The sequence below is a fragment of the Cyanistes caeruleus genome, chromosome 10 (assembly GCF_971803275.1).
Source record: "Cyanistes caeruleus chromosome 10, bCyaCae1.hap1.1, whole genome shotgun sequence".
NCBI lineage: Eukaryota > Metazoa > Chordata > Aves > Passeriformes > Paridae > Cyanistes > Cyanistes caeruleus.
In genome coordinates, this window is record NC_141710.1 from 15,006,907 (window position 1) to 15,022,738 (window position 15,832).

The 15,832-nt window shown below is 44.9% G+C and overlaps 1 protein-coding gene across 19 annotated transcripts in view; it reads right to left on the reverse strand.

Moving 5' to 3' along the window:
• LPP (LIM domain containing preferred translocation partner in lipoma) overlaps positions 1-15,832 on the reverse strand; it is a 327,364-nt gene that overhangs the window by 230,080 nt on the left and 81,452 nt on the right. For 14 of the 19 annotated variants that reach the window (XR_015274477.1, XR_015274479.1, XR_015274481.1 and 11 more), the window contains one exon: positions 4,447-4,511. The exons of 4 other annotated variants lie outside the window; for them this stretch is intronic. The gene's annotated coding sequence lies outside the window, so the exon portion shown is untranslated. Of the gene's footprint in view, positions 1-4,446; positions 4,512-12,468; positions 12,683-15,832 lie in introns of those variants that run through there. One more of the 19 variants, XM_086843859.1, reaches the window with a different exon arrangement.

Here is a 15,832-nt window from a genome sequence, read left to right on the forward strand (position 1 = left end):
TAAAAAAAGACTTTGTCGAGCAAAAGTACTCTTAGACACATTTGATGTAATAGTCATATGATTAACAAACTGTCATATCAAAGTTTTCTGCAAAGTAGGAACACTCTGACAGTTCATATTTTAAAAACTGACATTTTGATTCATTACTGTAAATAGCACTCTGTATTAAATATTGTGACAAGGCATACAGTGTATTTTTGAGCTCTATAACATTTAGGAAGTACTGATTTTTTTTTAGCTTTTTTTTTTTTTTTAAGCACGTATAATATCAAAAGCAGTTAAAGCAGAACTCCAAGAAAGCTTCTTGAGGAGAGAATCATGATTTCTGAAATAACCTACTTCTCTGCCGTCATCTCAAGCACTGTTGGGAACTTAGGCCCACAGGAATCTTAATGTACTGTTTGCATAATAAAATAGGGAATTGTTTCACAGAACAAAAGAGCAATAAGGAAAGTGACTACATTAAATAATGTAAAATTACTCACTAGCAAATCATCCTGAAGCTGGCATAAGAGGGAGAGCACTAAAAGGTGCCGAATTACCACTCAGAATATCCGAGTGCTGGTTCATAACCGAGATGAACAACGCAACATCCAAATGACTGCCCAAATGTTCAACTTGCTTATCCCCTCAGTCTTCAGCTATGTGTTTTTCCATTTCTGCAGCCCAGCATGGCCATGCCCATCCCAGACAGAGGCAGCACTGCCTCACCACTGGGGTGGGTAGGAAGGGCTACCAAGGACATCATGGACAGGGGTCCACAGCAGAGTAGCTCCCACTGCAGGGATGCTGTGAGCCACCAGAGCCCACCAGCCAAGACAACTTGCTCCTCTTACAGCTTCCTGCTTATGGATCCCCCTCCCTGGATCACCAGTATCAGGGCAAACAGGACTGGGACCAGAAAAAATACCTCCAATATTCTGCATTTCCTGAAAAGCAAACCACTCGGTGGAGAAATTAAAAATAACAGCCCAAGCTAACACAAAGATCTTGCTGAGGAAAACCAGAAGCTGCCTAGATGTTTGCAAGAAGCTCAGGTGTTAAGAGGACTGCAGTCCAGTGCTTTGGAAAGGAAAATGGTTACCATTATCATTGCTTGCAGCCAGCTGCAAGTGGAGCTCTGGGCTCAGTCTCCTGACAGAATGGATACACTGCCATAAACATGAGACCGCAGCCTACCCCAGGACATGATGAGGTTGTCACGCACCCCGAAGATGGATCACAGCACTGTTTCAGCAGAGGCTTGATCCAGCACAGCCTGCCTTTCCCCAGGAGCAGCTACACAGCCCTCACATGCTGGAAATCTTGTGGATGTGTCTGCATGCCAGCAAGTTTGGTAGTAGTAGTGGTCTAGCCAGACATCCAAAACATATTGGCACCACTATAATTTGTCCATTCACCAATATGTTTTCCTAAAAACGCCCATATGCTTTTCCTGCAGCTCCCATATGCTTTTGCAAAGAGAAACAAAAACATTTTGTTAGTCGCGAGCGATTGATCGCCACATATTTCACAGAAGTCAAGTAGAAAAACAAAAACAACAACAAAAAAGCAGTCAGCTGCTTCCCCCCTCCTTCTCCTCCTCCTCTCTGTTCACGGAGGGAACTGTGAAGAGCAGGAAAAAATTCAGCCCACAGCAAAATACACACACCGCTCCTTTTTTTTCGCACTGCAAGATATTCTAGGAATTACAGGAGGAATCTTCATTAAAAACAAGCTATCAAGGATCTGGCAGCCGGTGGCATTCCAGCCAGTAATTCAGCATCGGGTGCTCGGTGCTCACTCGAGTCCTCGCCGCAGGCTGCGCAGCCCACAGGAATCCACGCTCCTGGAGGCACGCTTTAACCAAGCCAGGGGCTGGGAGGACAGGGTGGTAAAGAGGTTACAGCCCTTCCAATTCACAGGACAGCTCATGTCAGGCCAAGTCTATCTCTCTGTGCAGTATAAAGCCCTCTCTCACACGCAGGGCTTCCCAGGGAGGTGCTGCCTTGCCAACGCAAATCCCAAAAAGCAGCGGGCGGGCAGGGGAGCGGGCAGGCTCGGTTCAGCTGGGAGCAGGCATGTGGGTGTACAAGTATGTGTGTGTCAAGGCTGGAGCATGTGGGAACCGTAGCTGTTTAGTTAAAGACTCATTAAGAAACAGCAGATCCAGGGCCAACGTTCAAAGAGGAGCAGCGCAAAACATTTCTCTGGAGAAAGATTAGCGTGTGTTCTTCTTTACACAAATAAAATTAAAGAGAGACTCATAATATAGACAAATCAATTAACTTCTGAAAAGCCAAGGGCACTGCATGCAAGAGCAGACAAGAGGGGAAAAGCTTTGTTACAGGGCCACCAAGGCAGTGCATAGGCTTTCTTCCCTGGAAAATAAAGTCAGCTACTGCTGCATGAAGTTCTGATGTTAGTCCCAGCTGCATCACGCTCATTGTTACAGGGACACAGCTGCTTCCTTCCCAACACAGCCATACACATACCTATGTATCACTATAACCTTATGCACCTAGGGCTGGGGATCATCTGTTGGAGCCAGAGACTGGAAAATACCTGAGGCCAGAGGTTAAAAGACTACAGGAGTGCTTAAAGCAACAGTTCCAGCCTAAAAAGAAAGAGTCTGAGGCTGACTTTCTGTATAGGATACCCAGAACAGTACACACCCTTCTATTAAAATAAAACTTTCTGTGATGCAGTCCCATCACAGTTGTACAGTTCTCCAGCTCTACAGTTCACCCACAAATTTAACCAGGCATTCTCCTTGCAAAGCTGGTGTTGTCTTGCAATGATCTAATCTCACACTAAACCTAATGAGAGGCAGGTCAAGAGCCCAATTTTTCACAGAAATGAAGCTGAAAACCCAGACAAGAGAAGAGAAATCAATCTCTTGCACAGGACACAGAGTAAAAAACCAATTTGTCAGACACAGCTTGCTTTGGAAGATACGTTTTATGGTATGTTTTTGTCTTGAGAGGAGTTGTAAGCACCTGAAAATCTGACTTCATCACTCACAGATGCCTTGATGTTGTTGCTCAAGTGCTGACTAGAAAGCAAAACTAATACTGTCTCATTCAGTTAACATGAGGACATATTTAGTTAATATAACAATGGGCATCTTCCTAGATTTCATATTCACAGCAACCCACTGGGATGGTTTATTAGTCAGGAAAGCTACCACAGAAAGAGTGAGACTGGCAGAAGAGCTACCATTAATCTTCCATAGCCCAGCAACTGGGAAGATCAGGCCTTGAACCAGATTCTACGCTCTTGCTATTAATCTCCTGTCCTCTACTTATTAATCCCTGGTCTGTCTTTGTCTGTCAACATTTATTAATGGCCCCAACAGTTTGCAGTAAACAGGATACTGAAATCTCATCTCCAGCTAGACATAATTTATCCACAAAAAAACCCAACAAAAAGCCCCAAACAAACAAACAAAAAAAACTCAAAAAATTATACTCAAGAGGAGGGTAAAGGCAGAAAGTAGGAATGTATATTGTATCAAAACAGAAGAATGAAAGTGCGATTAAATTCAGTGACACAACAGAGTGAAGATTCACTGTTCCTGATTTTGGCCTGCCACACAGACATCTCATGGTCCTTAAGTCAGGTAACATCATGGCAAACAAAGGAGCTCCATTGGTCAAAACCACCAGGGTAGTTGGTCACTCATTCTGCACTTCTCAGCAGGGCTGCACAAGCTGCTTTCTTCCCCCTCTTGCCAGGACTTTTCAGCATCTCCAGCATCTTTCTGTCCCCTGGGGTGGCACAACTGAGAGAAACATGAGGACATACCCACTGCCCTGACACTGGTCCTGTTCTGCAATCTTACCCCTCCAGCAATCAAACCATTATACCATGGGATGGGCACAAAGGACAGATTGTGTCCTACACATAATCCAGCCAGGGACTCCTGCAGTACTTTGGGGTGGTTCATCACGGTGATCCCTAAGTCAAAGCTAAATATCTCCAGTGAATTTGACAGAATTGGCAATTCTAAAGAAGGAATTCATTTGCTACTCGCATTAATTTCTATTTGTCCACTGAAACACTGATAGATTCAGCTAACACACAGCCAGCTCTCCATGACCCCATCACCAGCTGGGAACATCTACAGCCTGCAGAGTCACATCATGGATGGGGAACGAGTTCAGGTCAACAAGCAGGAAAGCTTTGTTCAAAAAAGAGGTCAAGCAACATGACCCCCAGGACCAAACAATTGCCCCCATGCAACACTCCCAATCTGCAGGAGGGCCTGCACGTTTGCTGCTTCCAAACTTAGACCCAGAAACAGTAAAACCACCTCAAGCCTCCTGGGCAAGCTGGCATCCCACCAGCCCAAGCTTTGGAGAAATGCCCATCAGTTGCTGAAGGACCAAACATGGTACCAAGGTCTTCCCACTGTCCCTAAACTCAGCAGCTGGCAAAAGCCCTGAGAGTTGATGCATTCCTCACCTGGAAGCAAGGCAGCCCTGTCACACACCCAGTCAGACGAACAGACAGGCTCTTCCAAGGGACCTCTGTGGGTGCAAACAGAAAGGTCAGAATCAATGTTTTGCTCATCGTAAAAGCAGAAATTAAATCAAGCTGCCTGTAACACCTCGCCAAGAAAACAGCCCCAAAAGGGCATGTAAGGCCAGCTGCCCTCCTGTACCTCCTGTACAGAGCAGACCACAGCCTTTTTTCCTCCCCTCTGACAAATCTCATGTATCTGTCCCTGTTTTGACCCATACAGAGGTTTTTCACACTTTGGCAGCACAGATTACATCTGAGCAAGTGTTGGAGTAGCTGAGGTTTATTTGGAAGAGAAGCTACTTGTTTTAAATCACTGCAGAGCTGGTGAAAGGCACTGACGTAAGGGCTGCAGGTAACAAAGTCTCTTTCAAAGCCTGACCAGACGCCCTTCTGCCTCTCATGCTTAAAGGGCCTCTTCTTCCCAAGCCTCAGCAACCGCTCAAGGCCAAGCGTGAGTCACTCCCACAGCATTGGCTTTGCCATGCGAGCATCAAGGAGCACCAAAGCAGAGATGGGATGCATTAAACACACAGCCATTGTGGAAAAAGAGTCAGGGTGGGACAGCCCAAACCCCATCTCCACTTCCAGCCCTGGTTTCCTTTCTGGGTGTCTCCAAAGACACCCAATTAAAGAGAAAACACAGGGTTTCTTTAAGTTACCACAAGCTTTTTTCAACCAGCAGTCTTTAATACTCCCAGCTTACTGATATCTGAGCTTACTCTGATGTTTTCTATTTTCTTTAATCTCAGTCCTGGTGAAGAAATGAGCACGTTTTAAAAGTACTAGTGATGATTAGTGAAAGGTCCACTTCAGCATTCCCCAGTTCTCCCAGCCCACCATGCTCCTGGTGTCACCAGGTGACCCCCAGCTGCTCCTAACTGCATCCTCACCTCTATTTTCCTGAGATCAGCCAAGGATCAAAAATCATTAAAGAGAAAGAGAGACACTTTTAGCCAGTTGCATATATTGTTTTTTTAATGAAGCCAGGCTGTAACTCATTAGCCCCACCACCAGCTGCCTTGCTCAGGAGAACCAGGTTTGGCAGGGCAGCAGCTCTGCCCTCCTGGTCTGCGGTGAAGGAAGGGCAGCAGAATTTCAGCAGTTGCTTCAGATCCAAAGCGCAAAAAGCAGAGAAAAATTTGCTGAGAACCTGCCCACACAGACGCTGGATATTCTTTTCATATTTGCCATGACAAAAAATTCACGTTAACATTTTTGCAAGCACTGTAAGCCTGTATCAAGTATCAGCAAAGAGGCAGACAGGTGTCCTGACCACAGAGGAGACAGCATATGCAAACAGTTTGGAATTCATTACTATTATTTTTTAAAGGGAGAAGCAAATCCCAGAGATTTTTCTGTGCATGATACATTTCTGCTCCCTGTTTGATGTTACTTTCAGACTTCAGACTTCAAATAGCTAACACTAACCTATGGCTCAAGCCTGCTTTAAACAGATGCCCCTTATGTGACCAGAAATGAATGCATGGTGAATCACTTATGCCACACACAGTGGGGGTGATGAGCAGTGGTCCATGTCTCCTGACTGCTGCATGGACATGGATAAGTTGGGGGAAAGGAGATCCTAGCTCTCGCTACCTCAGAGCCAGATAACTCAGCATAGTGCCTTTGCCTCTTTGGAGCTGAGAGCACAAGCTCCAGGTCAACAGCCCGACCACAAGTCAGAGAGAACAACTCAAGCACTGGCATTTTCTGCAAAGTGTGGAGAGAGATACAGAATCTGCATGGGCTGCACTTCCACTCTCTCTTGTCTGCCTTTAGGAGATGCTTAAGAGAACCTGCATTTTGATTAGTAGCCCCAACCAAAGGAATCTGATCTTGACAGTAAAGGGAAAGGGAGCAATCCAAAGTTACAGACTTCAGGCTATGTGGGTCCCAGCTCTTCGCTTCTCTGCTGACATTACTGCTTCCAGAAATTAAATCAAAAGCCCACTTAACTTCACAGAGGTTGCAATTTGCATCTAAAGCACTGCCTAAGCCTCTGTTGTAATAAATAAACATAGCTCCACTGAAATCCAAGGAGTTATTCTGAGTTTGTCTGGTTACAGATCTGCAAACCCATAAACATTACAGCTCATTCAACCTCCAGCTAAGTATCTTCTAATAGAAGACCATTATCTTTGTCAGATGGATTGGGATAACTTGTTTAAAGCACTCTTGAATAATCATTAGGATCATTGGGGTTTGGTGGTTATATTTTAAGAATAAACCCCAGCAGCTATTAAACACTGGAACAAGGCATGTTAACAGTACACAAACAGAGCTGGAGTGGAAATATAACTATGGCTTGGGATTTTCATTAGGAAATTGGTAAAATGGAAAGAAGAAAGAAAATGCAAAAACTAAACTGAGGCATGCATACACACTGAGAAAGCAACGATATTATTTGATAGGCAATGAGTGAAAAAGAAACATACGGAAGAAGGAAGCAAAACCATATAATGCTGTCCTCCTTTTGAGCCTTATTAATATTTTGGGTGTAATGCACAGACAAGACATTGTGCAGCCGAAGAAATACAGATACATTTTGCTGGCTGTCACTGTCCTAACAACTGACCTCAGGGCGGACTCCACTCCCTGAAGCCTTCCTCACCTCCTTGTAATAAACCATCCCAGTGGCAAACCTGTGCTGGCTGTGCTCCCCAGGAGCAGAGCAGCACTCCTGACCAGTTTTACAGATCTCTGCCCAGGGATGAACACCACTACAGCCATACCATGGACACACCATTGTCTTCTTTAAACCATCTCACCAAATGAACTGCTTCCCTCCAGCAAAAGGCCACTCCATCTGCTGCAACCAACCTCCTGTTCAGAAGGCTGCTTTGCCACAGCTTTGCTGACAAAGGAGAATTCGGTTTTGTTTGGGTTTTTCACTTTTCCTGACCGAATTATATTGCCAGGAATCAATTAACATCCAAGCCTAAAACAGGGAGAAATGGAGAAGTCTTGCTTCACGTTTTACAGAAAATACACAAACATCCCAAGCCCTGCCATGGGATTCAGGTGCCAATTATGAAAGGCCATCAACACCTCACACAAAGTCCCTTTTAGCGCTCCTCAACCTGCGAGCCTTCTGAAAGGACAGCCTTGACCAGGACAACTCTGGGTCAGCCAGGTACAGGGGCAGCGGGAACATTTGAGCTATTTCCCAATCTGACTTTCATTTTATTCATTTATCACTCAAGCCAGGGAAGTACTCTGATCCACACGTGTCCAGACACAGATCTGAAGCCAGCATGTCAGGTCCTGTGCTAAGAGTGTAAGAAGGGTACTGTGTTGCCAGCCCCCATCTCACAGCCTTTGGGCTGCAGCGTGGCAGCAGATGGGGGCCACACATCCCAGCTGCTCTTCTGGGCTGGCACATCACCACACTTACAGGTATGGTTGTCACACCCACACAAGTACCTGCACTGACCACAGCTCTCTCCTGGCTCAAAAGGGAAAGGGCAGGGAGTAACACAGACACTCCACACACACCCACCATCAGTGTGTGCACAGGGGTGCTGAGAGACAGGCTTATTTAGAGCTCCACAGAGTGCACTCCATCGTAATTCCCTCCTTCTTTTCTAGCCCTGGATGCAGCCTTAAAAATCCATAGCTCCAGACAGCTAGCCCACACACTGCTATTCCAGCTCAGCGGGGAGAGAATGAGCTCAATTTTGCCAGTCAAATTGGAAGGAATAAAAAAAAATTAGTAGTAGTGTTTTGTTAAAATCAAAGAAACACACCCCCATCAAATCAAAGACAAAACAGGAGAAATTATATGGAGAAACAGTCCCTGGTATTGCTTCCATGGCCGAGTTGTTTCCATTTGCAACCAAAGCTTGGGTAGCTCAGGGGCAGGAGAGCCATCACAGCCTGCCAGTGTCATGCAGCGTGGCACTGGCCTCCTGCACCAAAGTGCCACTGAACCCTGGCAGCAGCTCATCTGGGAGAGGGTGTTTGGACACACTGCTCATGGCTCCCCAGCCCTGTCTGCTGAGCTGGATCTGCAGGGACAAACACCTGGGATGACAACCACACACGTTCCTCTTGCACTGCAAATGAATAGCCACAAGTACACAGGGGCACCCAGCACATCCAGTGCCCAAGCAGGAAGTGGCTGCCAGCCCCTCACCCAAGCCCCTGCCACACACAGTGGGCACGTTTGCTCCCTGCTTGACAAGGACCTTCTTTCCACCAGCCGATGTTGGAGCTTCCCAGAGAGACCAAAGAGAAAGTCAGGCATAGCTCAAATAAGCACCTGGATCTACAAACAACAGATTAAATTCTCAAGCTACAAAACTATGTTTTAGCAAAAGTGCAATTGAACTCCATGTACTTGTTACATTTCTAAATATACTCTGGTTGTCAAGACAACAAAGAGACTGATGGATCTCTAAAGTGTACTGTATCCATTTAATTGTCAGCATTTCAAACTGACTCAAGGAGGGAAAAAAAAACTGCTGCGTGATAAGTCTAATTGTCATGGTTACCACTGGCTAACCCCATAATAAAAATATATATATTCTGGCTAAATGTGCCAAGCCATGTGAGGAGCAGATGGGAGACATTCTCATTACTGCAACAGCCTCCACTGGAAAACTAAACTTGAGGAAAGATGTGAGAGACTTTACAGAGATCTCAGACACAACAGACACCGTGGGCTGCATCTTCCCAGTCGTTTGGCAGCAGTTCCTTGGGCTTTTCCGCTGTGCTTATCTGCCCCAAGCGTGTTGGGACAACCCATAGGGCTGGGGCTGCCTCACTTGTGAACGTTCTGGTTGGGGATCTCATCTCTCAGTGAAGAAAGCTTGATATGCAAGTTATTACTCCTTAAAAGCCTCTGATGTGCAACCACCAGGGCTTTGCACTCCCACCCTCATCCCCTTGCTCTCGTCTCTCCTGCTGGCAATACCCACACCCACAGGAATGGCTGTGCCAGGAGGCTGCTTCAGCCTGGATCTTCTGCTCCCACGCTGTTAACAGCTAAACCAAGGGCTATGTCCAGGCTTGGGGATGAGAAAACAAGTGGAAAGAAACAGGCCTCTACTGCAAATACACCAGTCTGAGGCTGAATAAGCGTCAGTGACCCCCAGCCAGCCTGTGCAGCCCATCTGCACAGTGTGATTCAGCAGTGTGAAGAGCTCCACTGTTCACATGAGGTCCCTCCTGAAAGGGACACTTTCTAAAAAGAACCCTTAAACATTGGCTTTTGACATGGATCACCTCCAAAATAACATGAGAGTTATCTACCTGGATATACAATGATTGTGGCTTTCCTTCACTGATCAGAGCTCCTGCCCTGCACTCATTATTCACTTTTCTTTCATTAAACCAAAGTAAAAGTTGAAGGAAAAATGGCATCACTGTCATCCAGGTCTAAGAACCAATGGAAAACAATTTACATTCACCTGGTGAGCACTGACTTAATATTTGGACTCAATGAGCATTGTGGGTCCCTTCCAAATCAAAATCTTCTGTGATTCTGTGATTTCAGTGAAAGGGGAGGTTTCCAATTAGTCTGAAGCTTACCCAACATTTTTGACAGAAGCCATCTCGAAGTTGAATCATCCTTAAAATCTCCCCCAAACTGTTGCACTCCTTCACACAGACAAGAACTCTACATCTCTGCTGTCAGACACTTTCAGGGAAACCATAAGGTGTTGCCTAAAACCATCTCTGAGAGAGCCACAAAGTAAAATCTGGTTGGAAAACACTGCTTAAGAGAAACACCACTTTCCAGGCGCCTCAAGCAACACATCTGAGTTCGTGATATTTTCCCTGGAGCTTGCCCCTGCTCATTACCAAGATGAACAATTTCTGAATTCCAAATATGAGATTCTCGGTGATGTAAAATGAACTTTTGTGCCTACCAATAGTCACTGTGTGTTTCACCTCTTGTGCTGCTTCACAGAGTGGTCTGTGCATGGAGATGGGCCGTGAATGTCAGAACAGAAGTAGCACAGAATAGTCATCTCTGGGGCTGGTGTGAGAATTATTTCAAACAGTACTTAAATTAGGAGATTAAAACGAGTCTTGGGCACAAAGAAACCTATGGTCTAATGAAAGTCAAATGGACCTAGAGGCAACTGGTTTTTTACAAGCATTTGGGCGCACCCAAACCAATGCAGCATCAGCATTTTGTGCCTAGATAATTTCAAAACTAATAATTACCCATAAGGATCTTTAACGAGATTACAGTTCTGAAAGCTGCATCCAGGTCTCAACTGAGCTGACATTCCAAACAACCAAAAACCATGCTTCTATTTCAATACCATGCAGGTGCAGGAACCTAAGTTTGGTTTTCCTGTTACTGAAAGTGCTCGCCTAAGGCTCCATGCTTTTACAGTTAAGGCTTTGGGACAACTGTTACATTCTCTACCAATAAAATATGTGCTCTCTGGAGCAAACTCCCAAGGATGATTCCTTTGCTTTGGCACAAACGGACTCATTTGGTTTAGATAAAAGGATGTTCCCTTGCATCATTTTCATTTGATTTTTTTTTTTTTTTGGTTAAGATAGAGAAACAGTTAATTCTGCTAAATGAGTTCTCTGTTGCCATGACTTCAGTGCAGACAAACACAAAGCCATCAAGCTCCTTTTCCTTGGGCGCTGTTTTTTTTAAACAGGTATTTGATCATTTTGATTCTCTTGCTTCTTTTCTCAACATCTGGATTCCCAGCAATATCCTGCAGTCAGACAGATACATAATGGCTATAGCTGCTCAGTAAATTACAGAGATATTCCTGCACATACTTATCCCCTCACGGCTCTCATCCCCACACTTCTGCCAGCCAATGCACCCTCTGTGACTCCTCAAGCAGAGCAGCACTGCCTGCAACAGCAGGCAGCAAATCTGTCCAAATGAAACCCTAAATTTATGGGATTAGACCCTGAAAATTGTAATTCCCATACTCCCACCAAGGGCCAGCCAGCAGCTGCTCACCATCAAGCCAGGCTGTTGCCCAGGATTTTGCCCCAGTCCAAACCCAGAAGCATGAAGTCCTTCCCACTGCCTCAGTTTCTCCAGTGGATGAAAAAGGCTGTGCATGCATCATCTGCCTCCATGGGGTGTTACAACACTGGCTAAGTTAATATTCATGGAGTACCTTGGGGATTAAGAGTATTATAGACTTTACTGAGGGAGAGAGCTTTTTCTTTTTTAATGTTTGCACTGAATAGACAGACTAAGTAGAAACAGCATTTGTAGCCTACAGCCATTATCCTAGTAAGTGGCTTATTACAGCATGCAGCCTACCAGCTCACCTCCAACCAGTCTCGCTTAAACGCATGTAGGTGGAAGTGCTGCTCATTCCAAAGAACTTTCTTTTTCACTGTCTCTGTCTGATGGAGACTCTGGATAGCTGGGCTCACAAGACAGGGCTTAGGATATAAATATTTCAGTATGAGCTTGTTGTTCAGTACCTATTTACGGCAATCACAGAACAATTAATTACCTCCCATCTAAGACTAATTCCCGTCTCTTCCAAAAAGACTGAAGGGGGGTGAGTTTTGTCCCAAGACTTTCAATTTCCTGATGAGTCACAGCAGACACACTACAATAAGCTCAATACTTCAATCAGACTGTTTCTTATCCAGATATATTCAATACATTACTAAGATGTGGAGTGTGCTATTTTAAGGGCTGATTTCAGGCATTGTATGCATAATGCTTTCTCATCTGAACACAAGCTTTCTCCTGGATGAGACAGATGTACATCCTACACCACCATCCCTTCTGTCCCACCCCACCAAATCCTATAGGTAAATAAACACTGCAAAAGCAGAAAGTAAAGAATTGCACATTTGGCGCACTGATTTCTACAACACGCAGCCCTCTCTCCCACTTTGCTAGTGCATTCCCTGCCCTTTGGCAATAAAATAACTTAAGTGACAGCAGAAGTCAACAAGAAGAAAACATTCACAGGCTGCACGGGTTGCAACAAGTCCACAGCAACTTGCCTTCTTCATTCTAGGGCCAAGAATCGTACATTTCTTGTTCTGCCCCGAGGAGCAACTCTGCATCCCTGTACGAATCCTCAGTTGTCCCCAGTTCCCACGCCACCCACTCGCAAGCTCCTGGGCTCCATCAGGCAGGCAGGAGACACTCTGCCCAACCTCCAGCAACACAGGTTATGGGGATCAGCAGATGCCCTGTGGTCTTCATTACTTACTTAATTTAGCAGACTTAGATATAATTTATCGTGTCAATTGAGCAAGTGTTCCCAGCTGGGTCATTTGAGCCTATAACAGGTTACACTCTGCCTCAGCCTGACCACAGCCAGCTGAGGAAACTGCCTCATCCAAGCAGACTGTGAAGAGCAGAGCCATGGTCACATCTCCCTGGACCATGTGCATAGCTAGCTTCTCACAAGCAATGCAGTTAAAAGCTCCCAGACACCACTAGCTGCCTAAAAAATGTGTGGCTGTGATGACAAATAGGTTAAAGAACAGAATGTTTGGGTGACAGACTGGGTACAGGTGACAGACAGCTGTGCTGTTGATTGTAGAGTTGTTGCTGTGCCATCAAGGACATCAGCTGCTCTAAGAGCAGCCACAGCTCAGACACCACCTCAAGACTACCCCTGTACTAACTGCTAACAGCAGTTTTCCCACTGGCACAACTGGACTGTGCAAGCAGTTTCTGCACAAACAGCAGCAGTGCCAGTTTCTGCCAAGCCCATGCTAATTGCAAGTGATTCCAGCTCAAACGCTCTTAAGTCAGAAAGTATTTAGGTGACGTGTAACCAAGGTCTCACATTTGTCTCACCTGCTCTCCTGTGGTGAGTGAACCTACCATCAGCTATGAAGATCTATCACAATCTTTTTTTCCTCCTCGGAAAAACTTTCTCAGAAATTCCTGTTTTATGCCAACAAAAGCGCAGAACATTTTTGATCCTTGCAATGCCCTCAGCCTGTTGGTGTAACTGAATTGTCACAGCAGCACAGAGGACGTGGTCACCACTATTCCATTCAAGGCAGCAGATTCTCCAAGGCTCAGCAGCTACTCAGGTGCTACTTTAAAAGTGTCAGTATCTCCTCATTTATCTCAAAACATGAGAGCACCTTAGGAACGTTCAAATAGTTTCACAAACTCTGAAAATGAAAAGGGAGACTGGGGAAGGATCATTTCACCTGCCCAAGCCCAGCTTGGAAGGACCAAGAAAATAAATATACTGAGCTGTGCTTTAAGTTTAAAACATGGTAAAGATCCTCTTGAGTAGGCTCAGTTAGGTCACTTTAACTAAGGTGAGAATATTCACATATATTTTATTGATTTCCATTAAAAACACTATTTTCTCAGTCTGGGTGCCTATTGGACCAGCACCAGGCTCCACAAGATCTACAATGACATTCACTTTGAGCTGCAGGTGACAGAGCAACATAACCCTCAATACACACCAGACCCCAGCTCTCAGCATCTCTTCTCTCCATTTTTTGAGTGCCTGTGGTAAAGCTCCTTGAGGAAGTTTGCACCGGGCAATCCAGTTCTAACCACACCAGAAATATCTGCTACACTGTGCAGTTTTCCTTTCCCATGGACAGCAACCAGCTCCCTTGGAGAAAGCATCAGGCAGGAGCAGAGACCATGAGCTGATGGCTTTGTCCATGGTGCAGAAGGTGCCTGTGGAGTCACTGCCCCAAAACTAATGCCAGTAACTTTCCTAAAACTAGTGTTATGAATAAAGAGAAAATATAGGACCACAAAAAAAAAAAAATCCTCATCTTAAAAGGTACCATTAATTATCTTCTTGGTTTTTTGGAGAACAATGCTAGTAGCATGTGAGTCTGCAGCCTAAAGAGAACTGAGGAGATTTAAGCTCATCTGATATTCTTAATACATACAAGACCAGGATTCTCCTATGCCAAACAAGTCGACATGTCTTCCTGAAAAGCCATTTGGAAAGTTTCTAAATGCAGTAGGAGAAAAATAATCCTGCTTGGTCCACGCCTGTTTCTCCCTCTCCTCCCATTAGCGCATGGGGAGAAGGTTGGCTTAGAGCAATACAACATTTCAATTTGAATATGAATCACTCCTCTGGTGAGAAAACAAAACAGAAGCCCATTTCATATGAGCCTTATCTGAAGATATAATGAAATCCAATACATATAACAGGAGCAATTGAAATAAAACATGGTGAAAATACTGCCTCAGACAAACAACAACAGAAGATCCCAAAGTGCTTTACAAACTCAAAGAGCCAGAAATAATTTCATCTGCCACTGAAACACAGCAATCTCTGGATGGCTACTCAGCACCTGCTTTAGCTCATGCTGGAGTGAAGAACATCATCAAGCAGGAACTGTGAGAGAGTTCAGGACATCATGATCCTTCAGAAGGAACTGCACCATTCTTCTGGAAAGTGGAAGTTTGGCTTAATTTTGATTTTTACATTTCAAAGTGCCACCATGTGGGGCAAGCACCTGAACATGCGCTTAAAATTTAAGTGACTGGATGTATAAAGATGGAAATCCAGCTCATGTATGCTGGTATTCTCCAGCTTCTCACTCAAAAGCAAGAAAACAGAGGGTAGGTAGAGGATTAAAATTTCTGAACCTGCCTGGGGATTACAAATTAATTTCCTATCATCCCATAAAGCTGAAGGGTCAGGACTTCCTCCCCCTGGTTCAGCCACTCTCTCCAGATGGAGTTCAGGGTAAAATGCTTCTCCTCTTCACAGCTCCCCTCCAGCAGGCGCAGAAATATTCAACATTCTCAGGAACAGGCTGGAAGCAAGCACACCTTTACCATTGCCCACTGCTAATGAACATCAGTCCTGCTCCAGTTGTACTCAAACATTGACAGAAACACCATTTCCAACCTCTCTCCTTTGCCCTTGCCATCCACCTGCCGGGACTGTGGTTCACCTCACTGGCAGCCATGGCCAGCTCATGTCACAGAGTCATGTCACTGTCACAGCGCTGCCCAACAAAGAACTGCTCCAATCCAAGGCCTTTCTCCTGCTACTGAAACGTCAACACACAAAAATAAAAATCATTCAAGGGCAGGGGACCTGAGCAAGTGATCTACACATTTCCAAAGCTAAATGTTTACTTCTCCTCCTGGCAGCATCTGGAAGCTTGCAGACTATTTATCTGCATCTTAGAAAAAAGCTATTTAGTCCTGCAAACACATCAACAATTCACCTTGACTCAAAAGAATGGTTTGCTGAGCTCTGAGAAAACAATGAAAAAATCATCTTTTTCTTACTTTTTAGCCAAATGTCTGTTAAAGCTTTTCTGAAAGGGGTTTACTTAATCTTTTCCCATGTTACATTATATATACAGCTGCTATTCCAGAAAGAAAACAAAACAAAACTTGATG